The sequence below is a fragment of the Euprymna scolopes genome, chromosome 45, assembly GCF_053919585.1.
Source record: "Euprymna scolopes isolate OS-2025 chromosome 45, ASM5391958v1, whole genome shotgun sequence".
Classification (NCBI taxonomy): Eukaryota; Metazoa; Mollusca; class Cephalopoda; order Sepiida; family Sepiolidae; genus Euprymna; species Euprymna scolopes.
In genome coordinates, this window is record NC_136526.1 from 40,507,787 (window position 1) to 40,518,954 (window position 11,168).

The 11,168-nt window shown below is 37.0% G+C and overlaps 1 protein-coding gene and 1 pseudogene across 1 annotated transcript in view; both read right to left on the bottom strand.

Moving 5' to 3' along the window:
- LOC145269487 (dopaminechrome tautomerase-like) overlaps positions 1–11,168 on the bottom strand; it is a 92,368-nt gene that overhangs the window by 63,643 nt on the left and 17,557 nt on the right. The gene's annotated exons all lie outside the window — the stretch shown is intronic.
- On the bottom strand, positions 9,334–9,452 carry LOC145269991 (5S ribosomal RNA; annotated as a pseudogene).

Genomic DNA, 11,168 nt, shown 5'->3' on the forward strand with positions numbered 1-11,168 from the left:
TACACCCTAATAAAGCCTGATTGTCACAGCTTGTGAATTTCAAAAATGCAATCTGGACGGGAGGACACTTTAAAAGAACGATATGCAATAAAATTCTATGTTAAACTTGGAAAACATGCTAGAAAAACGTATGGAATGCTTCAAACTGCTTTTGGACCATCTTGTATGAGTCAAGTATTAGTTTTTGAATGGTATAAAAGATTCAAGGAAGGCAGCGAGTCTGTGAGAGATGATGAGCAGTGTGGGAGGAGTAAGGCAGTTAGAACACCAGAGTTGATTGGCCAAATAAAGAATTTCATGGATAAGGACCATCGTGTGTCTATAGAGACAATATGTGCACAGTTTGATGTCAGTGTGGGAACTGTACACACAGTTATTCATGAGAAACTGAAGATGCAGAAAATTAGCGCAAAGTTTGTCCCAAGGGTGTTCAAAGAAGTTCAGAGTGCACGCCAGTGGAACTCTCTTCCATCTGCCTGTTTCCCTCCTGACTACAACTTGGATGTCTTCAAGTCCAACATAAACAAATTCCTGATGAACTGCCCCCTTAAGTAAGACACTTTATCAAATCTCCAATGCTAACGATTACTATGATACTATCCCATTGATTACTATACACACGATGACCCTTATCCCCGAGTGGCTTCCGGGCCTTGATAAGTGGTGACTTCCATGTAAAAAAAATTAAAAAAAAAAAAAAGAGAAGATCAGAAAGAAGGACGTTATCATGAGCATTAAGACAGTTCCTCACCCTCCCTATAGTTCAGACCTTGCTCCCTGTGACTTTTGGTTATTCCCTAAGCTCAAGGAAAACCTTAGAGGTTGTCGTTATGAGACAATTGAGGAGATGATGAGACTGCAACAAGGGTCACTGGCACGCTCATACAAGAGGACTTATGTGGGGGCTATCCAGAAACTGTTGGAACGGTACAAGTGCATTGCAGCCGGAGGAGATTACTTCAAGGGGGACTTGAGTTTAATGTGTGCACCATCAATGCTCATACGAAAGAAGTCTGGAAACTTATTGAAGACACCTCATAGATTTAGTCTCACTTGTTACTAATCTTAGAAAAATGCTTTATTTATTTCTGCTGAAAGGCGTTCTCATTATTTTAAAATGGGTCAGACGTTTAGCTCTACACAATTCTAAAAAAGAAAAAAAAAAAAAAAAAAAGACACTGAATTGCTTCACGGTCCGTGATTTTGAATCGTTCATAAAAAAACAAGGTCAAAGAACATGGAAGCGCTGAGTTTCTATAAAATAAATAACATTAATTTATGTGAAAGAAACATCAAAATAAAGTGTTCCAACATAAGTGTTTCCTTGTGTTTCAACGTTTTAAATGAATAATTATTGGTGTGCGGATTTTGTGTATGGTACAAGGTTTAAAAGTACTGATTTTCATGATAGGTGTGCTGCAGGAGGGCTTGAGGTCAATATGGCTCATTTCCTAGTGGAAACAGTCCATAATCCATATCTTTTTTTTTTTTACATGAAGGTCACCACTTATCAAGGCCCGGAAGCCACTCGGGGATAAGTGTTATTGCGTGTACAGTAATCAATGTGATAGTATCGTAGTAATCGTTAGTATTGGAGATTTGATAAAGTGTCTTACTTAAGGGAGCGATTCATCAGGAATTTGTTTATGTTGGACTTGAAGACATTCATCAAGTTGTAGTCAGGAGGGAAACAGGCAAACAGAAAAGAGTTCCACAGGTGTGCAGTTCTAAGAAAGAAGCTTTGTGCATGGAATCTACGTTTTGATTTAGACACAGATAAAGAGTGGGGAAAATTACTGACAGTGGTTTCAGCTAGACATGTGTTTTTCGTGAAAGATTGGCAAGGGGGGATCAGAGAATGGAGCTCGGATGAACACTTGCCATGGAAATAACGATAAAACAAAGACAGGCTCGCAACGTCTTTTCTGTGGGAGAGAGGTTGCAGGGAAGAGAAAAGGGCATCTCCCACTAAGCCACGAAGTCTATTTTGTACTCTGCCAAGGCAGGAGAGGCTGTTTTTAGCAGCTCCAGCCCAGATGTGGCAGCAGTACTCCATCTTTGGACGTACTTGGCTTTTATATAGATAGAGAAGTGCATCAGTAGTGAGATATCTTCTGGAGCGGTAGAAGGATCCCACCATTTCCCCAGCGACCTTGGCAACAGACTTGATGTATGTGTTCCATCTCAGATCAGGAGTAAAGGTCAAACCCAGAAGCTTATCAAAACATGGAGCTTCCCCAAGACGAGAGCCATCCATTTCAATTGATGCCAGATGGGGATCAGAGCGTTGATGATGTAAAGATAGGAGCTTGGTTTTAGATGCATTAAAAGTAACCAGCGACCTCTTCCCCAACTGTACCACACGCTCAAGATCAGAGGAGAGAGAATCAGAGAGAACATTGTCATTTACGGCCATTAATGTGCTGCCATAGATGGTCGTGTCATCAGCATAGATGTCAACGAATGATTTAAGTTATGTGTTTTCGGAGATCATTGATGTACCTATTTACTATGCCTCCCCACGGGACAGAGTTAGACACCAGGGTCGTTTTTTAACGTGGAGAAAAGGTACAAAAATAAAAATTGTCTCAGTCGTGAAGGATTTCTCCTCTACCGAAAGAGAACAAGAAATAGAAGTGCAGCATCTGAAGAACAGATGGTATTTATTTGCTCCCCCACCGAGCAAATTAGGCACAAGGCCGATTTTTAATGTGAGGAGTGAAGGGAGGGGGAAGGGAAAAAGGGGACCAGCTCTCAAGAGGTGGGAAATGGGAGCTGGTTAAAGGTCAGGCATGTGGGGTTGCCCCCACATCTGGTCTTTGCTAGTCATAGCTGGTCTTTGCTAGTCATAGCTTGCAGCATCTGCCGGAACAGATGGTATTTATTTGCTCCCCCACCGAGCAAATTAGGCACAAGGCCGATTTTTAAAGTGAGGAGTGAAGGGGAAATAGGGACCAACTCCCCGAGGAGTAGGGGAGCTGGATAGTGACAATTGGTATGAAGGGTTGCCCCTACATTGACCAAGGTCTTATATGTGGAGTTGCCCCCACATATGGTCTTTGCTTGCAGTATCTGCCGGAACAGATACTACACTTTGATGGTATTTATTTGCTCCCCCACCGAGCAAATTAGGCACAAGGCCAATTTTTAATGTGAGGAGTGAAGGGAGGGGGAAGGGAAAAGGGGACCAGCTCCCGAGAGGTGGGAAATGGGAGCTGGTTAAAGGTCAGACATGTGGGGTTGCCCCCACATCTGGTCTTTGCTAGTCATAGCTAGTCATAGCTTGCAGTATCTGCCGGAACAGATGGTGTTTATTTGCTCCCCCACTGAGCAAATTAGGCACAAGGCCGTTTTTAATGTGAGGTAAAAACCAGCTCCCCTAAAAGGGGTCACTCTGGTTACCAAAAATAATAATTGTCCCAGTATAGAGGGTTTCCCCTCCATTGACTGGTACAAATTATCTTAAGTGCCGTATCTGCCGGAACAGATACTACACTTTGATCTTGTCGCGAAGGCCAAGAAACAGTGTTGATGTAGATCAGAAAGAGAGTTGAACCCAGGATGGACCCCTGAGGGACTCCAGCATTAATACTGTGGGCCTCTGATTTCTGCCCATCAACCACTATAAGTAACTGCGAGGGGCATGTGAGTTTCCTCCTGGTACACCGTGATGAATCTCCAACTCGGGCAAGCGATCAATCGATCTGATTGAAAAATAGGTGATTTCAACGATTTCGATGACTATAAAAATATCAGAGGGTGAAACATTCGTTGATCATCATTCATTCCCGGGCAACGTCGGTTCACACTGCTAGTAACCAATAAAGAATTGTCTCCAATGTAATAAATACGAAATCTGCATAAATTCAAATATCATATTTCAAAATGTATTTTACGACTGGGCAACGCTGAGCGCCAAGCTAGTTCCTATTTACAATGCCTCCCCACGGGACAGAGTTAGACACCAGGGTCGTTTTTTTAACGTGGGGAAAAGGAACAAAAATTAAAAATTGTCTCAGTCGTGAAGGACTTCTCCTCCACTGACAGAGTACAAGAAATTGAAGTGTAGCATCTGAAGAACAGATACTACACTGTGATCTCGGCCCATTGTATTGCTAACTCTAACAAAATCAGTGGGGGTGGCAGAGCGACTCTGGAGCTACACATTTAGATGAGTCCTGATAGTTTGTGTGTCATAGATTAAAGACAAGTGGGGAGGTGGGGGGGACCCGGTTTTGCCAGTCATAAAATACACTTAAATATGATATTTTAATTTGTCCAGATTTTGTATGTATTATTATAGAGTCATGATTTCAAAAGTAAAAAAAAAAAGTATTTGGGTGCCATCAGCTAGAATTGAAACCGAAAGAAAAATTGTTGCATTCAAAGCTGGTGACGTTACCACTTTACCAACGTGACACGCATATGAACTAATTAAAAATTAAAAATAAACTAAGACGAAGGTGCAAAATGTATAATGAGTTTTTCGATTTTTGACACCTTAAAAACTTGCTAAGGAAGAAGGATGATGCTAGCCACATCAATGTGACAGAATTTGATGCGGTTACCAAAGAAGCGAATCTGGCCTTGAAATAAGGACTACGCAACATCTGTGTGAAAACAGACTCTGCCACTGTGTTTGCCTGGCTAAAATCGATAATTTCAATTGATAAAAAGATAAGGACGAAAGGAGAAGCAGAGATGCTGATGAAGTGCAGGCTTGGGATGCTGGCTGAGCAGATGCAGGAGTTTTCTCTGAAGCTGTGCGTAATCATGGTGGCCTACGAGAAGAACAGGGCTGGTTCTCACAAGAGTGAAGAAGAGAATTTGGCTGCAGTGTCTGGTCTGGATAACACTGGTGTGCAAAAGTTGCATGATTTGCACGATGTGAGAGTAGAGAGGACGTTGTACCTGGTGAGAAAAGTCAACCCGAGTGTCCCCAAAGAACAAGTAAAGCAAGGTGTCAGTCAATTGACCCTGCTCAAAGCACACACGAAGCTCGAGAACTAAGTGTGGGACCTGGGAAAGACTGGCAGTTGATGCCACCTTTTACATGACAATGATCGACTGTGGCTCCGGGCACTTTTCCTTATTTTTTATTTTTTTTTTTTACATGGAGTTCACCACGTATCAAGGCTCAATAAGGGTTATTTTGTGTACAGTAATCAATGGGATAGTGTAGCAATAGTATTGGAGAATTGATAAGGTGTCATTACTTAGGGGGGGGCGGTTCATCAGGAATTTGTTTGTGTTGGACTTGAAGACATCCAGGTTGAAGTCGGGAGGGAAACAGGCAAGCGGAACAGAGTTCCACAGGCATGCAGTTCTAAGAAAGAAGCTTTGTTCATGGAATCTACATTTTGATTTAGGCAGTAGGGAAAACTATTGACGGTGGTTTCAGCTAGTTGGGTGTCTTTTGAAAAAGATTGGCGAGGGGGGACCAGAGAATGGAGCTCAGATGAGCACTTGCCATGGAAATAACGATAGAACAACGACAGAAGGTTGCAAGGTGGAACAGCCAGTGAAATAGCAGCCCTCGACATGGTGTTTCTGGAGTGAGATTTGGTGGAAGAGCTGCTAACCGACAATGGTACCGCATTTAGATTGGTAGCAGTTGCGGATGTACTGAAAAAATGGAATATCCATGAATTCTTCACAGCTACCTATAGACCCAGTCGCAACGGGATTGTGGAAAGAAACCACTGGACAATATAGGCAATGGCACAGAGAGGGAGCAGTTGAAAGTGAAACGGTGGAAAGCGATGTGCAGCAAGGATGACGAGGCACCTCAGAGGTGGAGTAGAGAAAGATGACCGTCACAGTGGATGAGGGAGTACGAAATGTGATCTAGAGATCAGGGGGGGGTATGCTGTTTAAGTTAAGTTAAGAAAAAGGAAAACAGAAGTTTTACCGTGTGCATGTGCCAGTCAGGGTCGGGCAAGAAAGAGAAGGGATCAATGATGGCGCCTGCAGTTTTAAGAACTGTGATCTTGTAAATGTGAATTGCTTAGGACTTTTACTCAGTTATGGCTGACGGAACAAGAACATTCTACTTCCGTGGTTAAATAAAAGGTTCCGTTTGAAATTCCGTGCATATGCCCGAGTTTGACAGTCTGATTTCTGAGTTCGACAAGATACACCTTAAGACGGTCGGTGGTTACATTAGTCAAAACGATGTGAAAATAACATTAAAGATGAGAACAGTAGTCCAAATAATACGAAAAATCAATCCTCATCTCAAAAATGCAGAAACATCACAAAGATTTTCTTTTGTGAATTATTGAAGATGGCACATCGCAAAAAACAAAAAAAAAAGTGTTTATATAAATCAAGGGCTCGGTATTTGACAATTCCCACCTTCTTTCCAATTGATTTGGTTGTTTGGGTTTTTTGTTTTACGGCATATAAACACTTTTGGGGACATTGTTGGCGATAGTCACGTTGTTGGATTTCGAGCCATGCGTTTGTTGGCCCCATTGCTACGATTTTTTTTCTCGGATGAAGAAGAACGAATTTTTTTCTCGGATGAAGAAGAACAAATTTTATTACCATTATTGGATTTTGCTCACGCATTAACCGAAATATTGGAATTTTCAATCATTAAAAAAAATAAAATAAGTTTCACTTCGCTCTTTATTTTTGTTTTTTAGATTTTCAATCTAATAACAAAGAAGCACCTTTTGAAGTTTCCATAAAAAAACGTTTTCTATGGTAGGGTGATTGTAAAGAAACACACTTTATATATATATATATATATATATATATATATATATATATATATATATATATATATATATATATATATATAAAATAAAATAAAAATTACAATTAAAATTAAAATTAACTATCCATTCACGTGAAATCACCTTTTTCTTCACCATATTCCCTCTGCTTCACTTTTTGTTATCAAATAAGATCTTTGACTTACTTGCAGTTTCATCAAATACTTTTGTATGCAAAATCCGATCCCGCATTTTGCTAATTCCTACCCTCTGATTAGAAGGAAAGCATTTCTTCGAAACTCCGCAGATTAAGGACTATCCACTTATTAAGTATTTCCTTTTCAGATTAAATATGTTTTTAACTCTTTTTCAAAGTGTTTTTTAACATGTTTTATTAACTATTTGCTCTTATATATATATATATATATATATATATATATATATATATATATATATATATATTACAAAGAGGTCATCACATATCAAGGCCCAGAGGCCACTCGAGGGTTAATGCGTGTATGGTAGTCACTAGGACAACAGATAGTAATCGTTTATTGTGAAAATTTGGTGTAATTAGATTATTTACAAGGACAGTTCAATAAAAACTTGTTTACGTTGGATTTGAAGATGATGATATTGTAGTCAGCTGAAAGCAGACTAACCTGTTTGTTCACTAAATTAATGAACATCGATAATCAAGTTGTTTCCGCCATTGCATCACTTGTGTTTATAAATCGAATAATTTTGTGCAAAATTGGGGTGACATCTAACGATGTCAAAGCTACAACTTTCTCACGGCTATGCTCCACTCTATAATAAAGATCAATGGATAATTGCGCATAAAACGAGATCCTAACTTTCAAACATGCCAGCAGGTCGCGCCCACGTCAGTTGAGATATCAAAGCACAAAGTGGGTACAATTTTCAAATATATTTTATGCTTATTCTTTTTTTTCACTCACTTAAAAATATACTAGCAGTTCAGCCCGGCTTTGATCAAACCCTATGTACTGTTCATAACTTTATGTGCACATGTATATATATATATATATATATATATATATATATATATATATATATATATATATATATATATATATAAACTCTTTTGGGCTCAAATCAAGTTATTAAGTTAGATCCATATCCAAGGAACCTATATACAAAATTTCAAGTGTCTAGACCCAAAATTAGCGGAGAAGTTAGGTAGAGTTCTCAAAGGTAAAATCGTTGAACAATGGCCCCTTAACAGCCAAATTTCTGGCCGAAAACCGATCACAAAGATTTTCCCAAATCTCAGTACCCTGTATAGCAAATTTCGAGTCTGTAGACTTAAAATTGACAGAGTTATTGCGTAGGGAAATGTACACACACACAGACAGACACACAGATACACAGACAGACAGATACACAGACACGTTCACTTTTATAGATATATAGATTATTACATTTTCATCCCAAACAAGGCACATGGCCACTTTGATGTAGGGGGCTACTATCATCGAACATAAGTTGCAGGGATACTATGTAGGGAGTTGAGCAGCAAGATGTCTGGTCTATTATTAAAAAAAAAACAAAAAAAAAAAACAGAATACATATTTGGTCAAAACGTGATGAAACAACAACTGTGGAAGGCAGTAATTACTGAGTGTACAAGACTCAGCATTCCTATCCCGTCGCAGTTAATCACCTGAAGAAGACCAGGTGATGGGTTGACCGAAACGAGGAGAAACAATGATAACCATAAAGATGAGGATAACAGTCCGCAAAAACAAATGAATGCACAAAATCCTGCTCGTGTTATGATTTTTGGTGTTATGGGTCCCGATGAAAAGAAAATGTCTATATAATTCTACAAAGCTTACCAAATGTTCAATGTCAATACAAGACTCTGAGTGACCAGATATTGCCATGGCTTAATTTTGCTTGTTTTTGTTTTACGGCATATCAAACCTTTTTCAGGTTATTTAATGCCGAGGTCCTGGATATGACCTTAAACTATATCCAGTAGTGAGGCCCCAGCTTGCAGGCTTCGGGCAGTGTGGAGCCACCCTTTAATTGCCATTGCCCCCAGGTCCACTCTGACCTGGAGTGGTAGTACCTGTTAGGGTCCCTACTATGGTTTGAATAGAAACCGACTTGAAAACAACAAATATATTCTATTAAAAAAATTTTCTTCAAAATCTTTGGATTCGGCATTAAATAACCTGAAAAGGGTTGATATGCCGTAAAACAAAAACAACCAATTATTTAATGCCGAATCCAGTGATTTTGAAGAAAATTTATTTAATAGAATATATTTTTTTTTCAAGTCGGTTTCTATTTAACCCATAGTTGAGACCCTAACAGGTCAGAGTGGACCTGGGAGCAATGGCAATTAAAGGCTGGCTCCACACTCCCCAAAGCCCGCAAGCTGGGGCCTCACCATCGGATATGTTTGCATGTGCAGTCAGCACCAACCCTATTCAGGGTTTAACTGGCTTTCTCCAAAGGAGGAAGTTTCATGGGAGTATGAAATTCACATGCGGTCCCCAGTCGCATGTATATCCCCATTAGGGAAGATGACGACCTTAGGTTTTTGCAACTTTTTTGCAGGGAGGTGTTGACGTCCTCCTACATACAGCGCCTGGAATTCCCAAATTGGTCACCCATTTTAGTAATGACCAGGCTCAACGTTGCTTAACTTTGGTGATCTGATGGGAACCAGTGTGTCAATGTGATTATGCCGTATAAACGTGATTATGCCGTATAAACGTGATTATGCCGTATAAACGTGATTATGCCGGATATAGTTTAAGGTCATATCCAGGTATTGCCATGGCTTAAAGAATACTATTCAGATTGTAATTATGCATAAGCACCGGATGCTGCTCCAGTCCACACAGATGCAAAAATACAAGATAGCGGTAAATCAAGTTTCCGCAACTTTTGGGAATCATGTTTATGGCTGCCTTCTAGATCAGATTTAAAATCACTTGGACATTCCATTTAGACTGCTTTAAAACTAAAAAAAAATATTACACTCTCTTAAAGAAGAATAAAAAAAAAAGTTGTCTCTGAAATATTTGTGTAACATTTGCGAGAGTGTAGGAAGTTACTGAGAAGAACACAAGGAATAAAATCATTTTTTGTTAGGTAAATTTTCGTGTAGAAAATAAATTCTCAGGAGTTTCAATAAACTGAATTGGCCCCACGCCCCCACACTCTCTTTCGATCTCTGTCTCCAAAATATTGAAAGTTTGCTTCTTCACCTTGTATATATATTTATTTATTATTTTTATATTTTTTTAAAATAATAAATAAATAAGTAATATGTCCAAATAAAATTGGGCGACTTTCTAAAAAAAAAACACCGGTTCTCCGAGGCGGAGACATAAACATAACTATCGTTTAAAAATTGGGTGCGGCATATGTATTATTTTTAAAATATAATTATCCACTGACACGTGTTTCGTCATCTACTCTCTGATGAGTGGTAGACGATGGAACACGTGTCAGTGGATAATTATATTTTAAATATATATATATATATATATATATATATATATATATATATATATATATTTAAAATATATATATGTGTGTGTGTGTGTGTGTGTTTATATATATATATATATATATATATATATATGTGATTAATCCAGTTTAAAGGTATCCGAAAGTAAAAAAGAAACAATGAATAGTGATTAATAGTGCTCAATAAAAACAGCAAGACATATTTTTATTTCATTTTAAGCAAACAAATTATGGTCACGACATCAAGGAAGCTTTGTTATTGTCGTGACTATGTAATATATTTATCTAAAAGTATATATATATATTTATATTTATATTTATATATATATATATATATATATATATATATATATACATATATATATAAATAAGAGAATATATATATAATTGTATATATATATAATTGTATATATATATGATTGTATATATATATATATAATTGTATATATATATAATTGTATATATATATATATAATTGTATATATATAATTGTATATATATATAATTGCATATATATATAATTGTATATATATAATTGTATATATATATATAATTGTATATATATATAATTGTATATATATATAATTGTATATATATATATAATTGTATATACATATATATATAATTGTATATATATATATAATTGTATATACATATATATATAATTGTATATACATATATATATAATTGTATATATATATAATTGTATATATATATATATAATTGTATATATATATAATTGTATATATATATATAATTGTATATATATATATATATAATTGTATATATATATATATATATATATATATATATATATATATATATATATATATATATATATATAAGAGAAAGGAAATTAAAACTGTAAGTTGAATTTTACAATCAAAATTTATTGTTCGACTGAATACTCCAAAAAAACAATTTACATTGCGC